The sequence below is a fragment of the Crocuta crocuta genome, unplaced genomic scaffold (assembly GCF_008692635.1).
Source record: "Crocuta crocuta isolate KB4526 unplaced genomic scaffold, BGI_CrCroc_1.0 scaffold162, whole genome shotgun sequence".
NCBI classification, from domain to species: domain Eukaryota; kingdom Metazoa; phylum Chordata; class Mammalia; order Carnivora; family Hyaenidae; genus Crocuta; species Crocuta crocuta.
In genome coordinates, this window is record NW_027529433.1 from 8,807,553 (window position 1) to 8,816,260 (window position 8,708).

The 8,708-nt window shown below is 42.1% G+C and overlaps 1 long non-coding RNA gene across 1 annotated transcript in view; it reads left to right on the forward strand.

Annotated features, from left to right (window-relative positions):
* The window catches only part of LOC144228038 (uncharacterized), a 16,130-nt gene that overhangs the window by 1,793 nt on the left and 5,629 nt on the right, over nucleotides 1-8,708 (forward strand). Inside the window, exon 3 of the long non-coding RNA XR_013334110.1 lies at nucleotides 2,090-2,216. This is a non-coding gene — a long non-coding RNA (uncharacterized LOC144228038). The remainder of the gene's footprint in view (nucleotides 1-2,089; nucleotides 2,217-8,708) is intronic.

The following is an 8,708-nucleotide window of genomic DNA, read 5'->3' on the forward strand; positions in this document are numbered from 1 at the left end:
TGCCTCCTGTGTCTCCTCGTCCGCCGCCCTGGGGACTCTGCACCAAGGGACTGCCCTGTCCAGTGTGGAGAACTTTACTGCTAGGATTTCAAATTGTTAATAACGCTATGTTAGCGCGCTTGGGAAAGAGAAGGTAGGAATCCCGGCTGCTTTTTTTTTCTCCCCATCTTTGCTGGTTGGGTGTTTGGTACGCTTCTCCCGGCGCGGCCCCTCCCGACCTCGCACCCCCGTTTTCGCCGCTTGGGACTCTCGACAAGACTGAGTTTGGCAGCAGCGGGGGCGCGCTTTTTGGCTCTGCAGGTCCCTCTATTTATGCAAAGTCGCCCTCGGTTGCAGGCCCCGACCGGGGGTGCGGAGGAAGAGGGTACTGGTGGGGGCTCTCTCTTGGCCTAGGCACAAGGGGCTTCCTTGACTTGTGGGAAATGTGGTGGTGGTAGTGGAGTTTTAAAATCTAAGCCTTTTTGAGGTCTAGAGATTCTCAGGTCCAGGCGTTAAAAATATCAGTAATGTTCAAAAGAATGATACACAAATAGTAAAGGTCCTGAAGAGTGCCAGCGAAGCAATAGTTTTTATTTTGAGGACACTTGTCTGGTGTACTTTTTCATGAAAAAGGAAAAAATGATTAACATGTTTACACAAGGAGAAAAAAGTCAAAATTATCATTTCTTATTTTAACCTGTGTTTTGTATCATAATAGACTTGCGGAATTTTTATTTTGTACTTACTGCGTATTCTTTACAAGGAGTATTGTAAATTTTACTGGCAATTATTATTGTACTATTCTAATGTAAGATTTTTACACTTTTTCAGAAATAAAATGCTTAATTTTCAAAGAAAATCCACCAAAAGTTGGCTTCAGTCGTCCCCTTCTTAGTTTCTTTTCTGTTAAGAAAATTTCTATGGGAGTTAAACAGGAACCCAATATAGAATAGGACATTTTATTTTCAAAGAGAATTAAACAAAAGCGTCATGCCATGATTTTTCAGTTATACTTTCTAGGTCAAAGCCATTGCAAGAAACCAGAAACTACTTCTAAATGGTTACAAATTGAAGTTACTTTAGTATACGTTTTCAAATCTCATTCTATTCCATTTTGAAGAGCATTGAGGCTATTTAAAGTTAACACTAGTTAACCTAGGTAATTTTTATGGGACTTTTAATTTTATTTGTGAGCTTCCCACTTCATTTGATTTCCACTCGCTTTTGAGCACAATATTGTATTTATCTGTAAAAACTGCAACGCAACATATTGTAATGAAAGCAACAGAAGCAAATAGGCAATTTTTGGTTTAAAAATCTTATAGAATGATCAACACTCAAACAGCTTTGAAGTCCTGAATAATATTTACATCTATAAAATAAATTGTATTTGAAAGCTCTAGTTCTCTTGACAGAAGGGATTCCACGAATTGAATAAAGAAGTTTTTATTCTAAAAAGCAAACTTAACAGTAGAATTCTAATTTGAGTAATTTAAGGTATGTAAGAGAAATCTTCAATTTTAGGGTAGTGTACACTTTAAGAATAAAAATGAAAATGTATCAGGTGTTTATTGAAATGTTTATACAATTTTCATGATTTAGGCTATCAGTTTTCAAATTTTAAGTGTTTTCATTAACTACTTATTGCAGGCAATTTCTAGTTCTTTGAAAAAAATGTGAGTCTCTAGTTTTATGACTATAGAAGTTATTGTGGGCTCCAAATATAACCAAAGCATATGTAGTATGTCATTTAAATGCTCAATATTAGTAAGTTGCAGGGGAGGTTAACTATGTTTATTAAATTATTTTTCAGAAAATACCTGAGGATATATACCTAACCAGTCAAGTTAACAAAGACTGGCTCATAATAGGCCAATATTTTTGCAGTGACATTGACTCTTGATGTCCTGTCCTCTGACTCCTTTGTAGGGAGGAAAAAACAGACTCTCACAGCTTCAAAAACTGAGTTCTGGGTTTTTTTCCCCCATCAAATATTTGGAATAGATTAAATAAGAGTTTAAACGTACCCTCGAAGTTTACCACTAAGTGTATAGATACAGATTGAAACATTAGACCAAAATCTTATATGCAAAAGTTACGTTTACCCTAGCACGGCTAAAGAGAACGGAGACTTTGGAGCCGAGAACGTCCAGATGTCACAGCTGCCCGGGGTGGAGAGGAGTTAGCAGGCGGAACCCGAACGGCACAGGCACCGCTCGCCTGCCTCGCAGCCTTCTGTAAGTCACAGATCTGAAACTTAGAGCTGAGAGTCATTATGAGGAGAGAGTGAAGGAACAAGGCCCTGGGTATTGATAGTATTTGCATGAGACTTGGACGCCCTGAACGCAGGGAATCCCAGCTAATCCTGCTGTCTGTTCAAATTCCCGCATCTTTAAAAAGAGCCAGGACGGACTCTCCCCTCCATCCCCTCCACCCCGCAACCCCCTCCCAGGTTGTCCGTGCTTTTAAGAGAATGGCGAGAAGGCACTGTGCAGTCCGGCGCTGGCCTCCTTTGGGGTCTGGAGGTGGGGCCCCGCATCACCCGCGCCAGCTAGAGAGACCGCAAGCCCGAGGAAAAAGTAAGCGCAACCGGCCTGCTCCCTCTCGCGTTTTGCCTCAGCACCCTCCGGGTTTGGGGGTCCGCGGTAGGCGTTGCTGGCCGGACGGTGGACGAGACCGTGGGGAGCCAAGGCGGCGAGCCAGGCAGGGAGCGAGCGGTGGCGGACTACCGGGCGGCCGGGAACGCGGGGCTCGCCCAGTTGGCTGAGCGGGCGAGCAGGTGCTGGAACAAAGGCCGCGGGGCTGCCCGGCTACCGAGGCCTTTGATGGGCAAGGACGTCTCCTCCCGGGGCTCCTCATTCGCATGCAAATCCAGCTCTGGTCCTCTTTTCTTTGAAGGCAAACAGAAGGATGTTTGTGTGTTTGTAAGGACGAAGCTTGCTTGAACAAGCCTTCCTCAATAGGCTGGGTCTCGAAAAATAAACCAGTTGGACAAACATTGGCCACCAGCTCTCCTCCTCCCAACTACAAAGTGTGGATTTGCTACAACTCATTAACCCGACGCTTTTCTCCCCTTCGCCTTGTGTCTCTGCTCATCAAACGCCCCCGTAGAGCCTGGAGACAAATGACCGAAGCGCAGTCGGGAGGGAATTGCAGTTAATAGGGAGAGGGATATATTGGGGCTAATGGCTCAGGCAGCTCCCGGAGAAGGACCACACAAAAAGGAGCCTCTCCATTCAGGGCTCTGTTGTGCTGCAGAGATTTAATCTGCAGCTAGATTTAGCCAAATGTTATCTATTGCCGGGGTAATGAAGCCCTTATGGATTGAATTGCTCCTTGTACCACACATGATGTCATGACCTTAGATCGTTTCTTGGTTGATTTCTTTTTTCTCTCTTGGGTAATTATTTTATTTCTTTAAAATAAGAAGCCAGCGCTTCTGCTCAACATGTTTCCTCTCCGTCCCCATCCTGTGCATTTATTTAAGAGCCACTTCCTTTCCTCTAATTAAAAGAAAAGAAAAAGAAACTGGGTAGGGGAAGGAAAAATGATGAGACCCTTTCCCATTTTCTCTCACTGAGGCATCTGGACGCTTGCTCAGCTCCCCTTCCCTGTCCCCTACTCAGTGGGCCTTTCCTGCCCAAAGTTTCTGCTGGTGGAACTGGATTTGGAGTATATTTACTATCAAAATTCTTACAGTGAATGTAATAAGCATCCATCTGGGGAAAAGCTTCTGCCTTTCAGAGTTTTTTTTTTTTCCTTGAAAGCTCACCATTTCTTCCTGTCCTCTGTCCTCTGAGAGGGCTGGGGGAGGTGTTTTTTTCTGATGGAAGGTGATTATTTTGATGGACTACCAGCCCGTGTCATTTATTAAAGGCTGTCTGAGGCCAGCGGCTCTGCCTGTTTTGTTTCTCTCTCTGGCCCTGGTGGCTCTGATTTCCTTGCTTGATGGAAGACCAAGCTTGGAGCAGCTAACTGTGTTATTATAAGTGCTATAGATGGGTAGGGATCAGATCTTAGTACCCAGAGCCAGGAATTAAGGACTCTAGTTTAGTTTAAAAATTTTCTGCTGGCTACACATTTTGCTCACACTTATTTTTATGACTGACTGAGAAAAGTCGTGCGGGGACAACTTTAAGTTCCTATCTCCATCCAGCTCAATCCAAATCAGAAATCTGCACAGCAGTCAGTCTGGTCCCTCTGGGCTCCTCCAGGGGGATAACCACAGGACACATGGGCGTGCCAGGGGTCCTCTGCCCCCCTGTAGAACTGAACCAGACCGGGAGCTGGGCTGGGAAGCAGAGGACAAGTAAAGTGGGCCTGGCTTTGTCAGCATCCATTCCTGTCTCTCCCCGTTTCCTGGTGTTGCAGCTGGGACACACACACACACACACACACACACACACACACACACACACGCTCATTGCCCATCAGCTGCCACTTGCCTCCCTTCTCCCCTATGATTTTGTAATTAGGCATATGCTTTTTGTTGGTAAATGTGTTTGATGTCACGGCCAGTGAAATGTGGACTGTTTATAGGGCCACGAATGTAAATGTGTAAATATGTTTAGTGTAAAATCTGGCCCTTCGACTTTAGCAATAAATACTCTGCCAATTTGGATACGATTACATTTGACAGAAAGATGGAGAATCTGATCATGACCAGCTGCTCATGGCTCTTTGGGACTTGTACTTTCCCAACTGAATTCACTTTTCAGATAATTTCTTTGCATGTCACATCCCTCTAATCACAGCTTTCTCTTGACATGAACAGCTTGCGCTCTTTTTATTGTCGACCGCTCTGGCATGCGGGGAAACTTCCTGGTTCATTCCTCCTGCTTCTTTACTAGGAAAACACTATTCAGTAACAAGTAAACACAAACAGAAAATAACTGATTATTATCATCGATCCCCTTTTTGAGGTCTGAGCCTCCAGGTGTGATAAGATGGCTCGCAATAGAAATGAGATAAACCCTATGAGTTCCTGACCCACACTTGTACTTTCCTTCTCTTTATCATCATCATCCTGTCTTAAAAGCTGTTTTGAGCTATTTTAAGTTTTAAAAACTAACATTTTAGGAAGTACACTATACATACAGAAAAGTGCACAAATCTCCGTGACTTTTCAAAGGTGAACACACCCTTGCCACCAGCATCAGATCAAGCAGCAGATGCTTCCAGTTTCCTACGAACCACCCAGTTCTTCCAGTCACTACCCTCCCCACACAGTAGCTTTTAAAAAGGATTCTTATTAACATTCCTCTCAACCACACTGAAATAGTGAGGACAAGAATTGTTACTGATCCCATTTCCAAATAAAGATGTTAAGATTGAAAAGATATGAAATGACTTGCCCAAGGTCACAGCTACCAGGACTTCAGTATTTAAACCCCATTTTATGTCCTTCACATCACACTGCCACTTGGTGGCTGGCACTGTGATTTATTAAACACCCACTGTGGCAGGGCAATTGCCTTAGAGGTCACTGTGCAGAAGAACCATTTGTTTCTTATTCACTTTTTGCTTCCTTGCTAGATCCTCCTCCCTGCTTCCTCTACTCCACTTCATATAAATACATTTGCAATCTCTGGTCAGTTATTTCAGATATGTCAGCTTCCTCTACCTAGTGCCACACAATACCCCTCTAACATCACTCTTCCAATCTTTTGTGCATCAGCAATCTCCTTTAAAATATCACACACACACACACACACACACACACACACGTCATCTTTTCATCTTTGTACTATTTGCCCATTTCCTCTTCCTTTCTCCCTAATTTTTAATGGTTGAAATCTGCCACACTGACAGAAATTTTGCTAAGCAAGTCTTTATAACCAGATTGAAGGTTCTATTATCTCCAAGTGGAAAAAGGAAGAATATGTAAGAGTCAGATCAACTGATTTAACATTTAATGTGAAAGAAAATCACTTTTCATAAAATGTACCCACTCTTCTCTGTCCAGACACACTCTTGAAGATTTTTCTGTTTTTAAACAGCTGTGTATGATGTGGACTAAGTGGGTCCTTTTAGCTCTTGCACAATTAATCCACTGCATTGGAGCCTACTGAGGGACAATCCCACCTGGAACTCAGCACTGCGTGGTCAGGGGTTTTCCTAAAATGCTTTTGGGGGTAGGAAATTCTAGACCACCTGCCGGAATCACATCTTTTTCTTGATGTGAAAGCATCCTTGCCCATTGCCACCAGAAGCATTATTTTATTAGAGCCTAGTCTCCTCAGGCAGTTGCTGGGGCCAGTGCTTTGTCCCCTATGAGAACATCCAAGCTGGAGTCAGTGCAAGGATTGTACCTGACTAACCACGAGCTGCAGACTGCAGAGGAAAGTGTATATAGTTATCTTTTCAAGGAACAGTGCTTAATGCAAGGTAACATTGATCTTCTAGAGAAAGAGGGGTTTTGTAAAACACCCAGAAACATTTTTTCTTTTAGATTTTATGCTGTAAAAGGCAACAAAACCCCATTTCAGGAAGAAAAGCAGCCAGTTAATATCAGAAACTATATTTAGAGAACCTGGAAAGTTCTGATTCTGTATTTGAAATCAGGAGACAGTCTGGGAGGTTATTTTTCTACTGTTGTTTTTTAAGAATTACTTGATTTTTCAATGGGGTGTTTCCCTGTATTTAGGATCTTACAGTTAAAAGAGAATCTATCTAATGCATTAAGAAGAATGCAAACTATATATGGAATGTGTTCATAGGCTCAGTGCGTCTGTTGAGTACCAGCGGAGCTTCTGGGCAGGCCCAAGGTGGTGGATCAGAGGCCCTGGGGCCTTGCCTGGCCCTCTCTGTCCCAGAGGGAGTCAGGCACAAATTGAGGGTTCTCTCTTATTTGCAACTACTGATTAATAACAGACTAGTAAAGACAAAGCAGTGGCACATATTAGTTATGGCTGAAAGCAGAAGGCTCTGTGCACACTTGCGTAGGAATTCCCATTCATGTAAGTAAAAGGCAGAGATTTTCAGCAATAAAAGGACACAACACATTTCCTGAAATGTCAACAATGAAGTATAATTATGAATGAAAAACAACTTGGTCCTCTATTTCTGTTTTTTACCATTTTAATGCAAAGCTTCATGTTTATGAAAATGACCATAAGATCATGTTTTTAATGATTGGCTCTGGAGAGGGGGGAAAAAGGAAGCACAAACCAAAAACTTCTCCAAAGCCCACAACAGAATAAATAAGACTAATTTGAAATTAAATGTTAGATCAGTTTTTACACTCATTTGTAGTTTTGGGGAGCTTGGGGATAGGTTGTGAGACAAATAAGACACTTTATTGGAACCTATTTTGGAGAACATAAAACCTATACAAATGTATAGGAGTGATGATTCCTCTCTGACTTTTTCCCTACATTTCTTCCTGGAAATAAAAAGTGAGACTTCTAAACTTTGGAGGAGAACCAAGTTCTTAAATTAGTGAAGAGAAATCTTTGGCTATATATAAAAATCCCTCTTTCTTCAATTTATGAAATAAATTGTTACCTAACCCTTTCTGGAAATAATGAGAAGAGATAGGCTTGTGTTTTCTCTTACTTCAGCCAGTTGTGTATTTGCACAGATGACTTTCTCCTTCCTTCTAAAATAAACAAAGCAGTAGTGCTTTAAATCCACTCTTCTAGTCTCTTGCTCCATGTCTTTTCTCTAGTTGCTTATCTACTGATCATCTCTTTAACCTCTAGGCTTTGGTAAAGTGGGATTAGTCTGCATTATTTATTGAGCACCTGCTTCATTGCAAATCCCTTTATTCCCACTTTAAATGAAAGAATTCCCGCCACCACGTTGCCTCTGATAACATTAGCATGCACTCATGGAACCAGGGGAGGAGGCCAGTTCAGCAGGAAAACAGCGAGGTGGAGGGAAGAGTAAGGAAGATAATGTTTCCAGTTTTTTCATTTAACATACCTCTTTCAAACTGGTAAATGAAAGAGAGGTTGTCTGCTTATTGACAGTGTCTTCCTAGTTTGGCAGTTTATCCACAAAACACCTAAAGCATTTTAAGTGCCTATGTGGTTTGGAGAGAACTCAGTACCAAACTCCTCCTTGCAGATAACTATAAATTTGAGTTTCCTCCTAAGTTTTTAAGGCTTTTTATTAATAGACCATCTAGTCGTGGTACCCCTAGCCACTACTACTTCTCTGTCAAGTATTGAAAGGAAGGAGGTGCACATCAAAAAATGCTCGCTCGTACTACTGTGAACTGAGATTGTGACCTACATGGAATGAGTTTATGTTCACAGATTTTGTGAAGAGTTAAATAGAGGCACAGTGAAAAACCCTCGGACACTTTTTTCACAGGCTTAAACATTTTATTGCAAATCAAAGAAAATTTCAAAAATAAAGCACAGTCTATTTTTCTTGTATTCTTTTACAAACTTTAAGATAAATATTTTTCACTTGCAGAAACTTGTAGACACGTCAATATGCAAACTCAGCCGGGTTCTGCACCATTGGGGGTACATAGGCACCCCAGAGTTTTTCCGTATTCAGTTCAAGCATTAACCTCACCTTTAAGTTGTCATCACCGAGAAACTGGGAGGGCAAGTCAGCAAGCTTAGGTCTTGTTTTCTTCTTCAAAAGTAACCAGGGGTAGAGAGGATAAAAATAAAATGCTGAGGCACTCTGTGTTCTGTTTTCCTATGTCAGGAATTTAATATTTCTTTGCTTTCCTCCTCTTTCCCTCCATCTCCCCCCTCCCCCATAGCTGG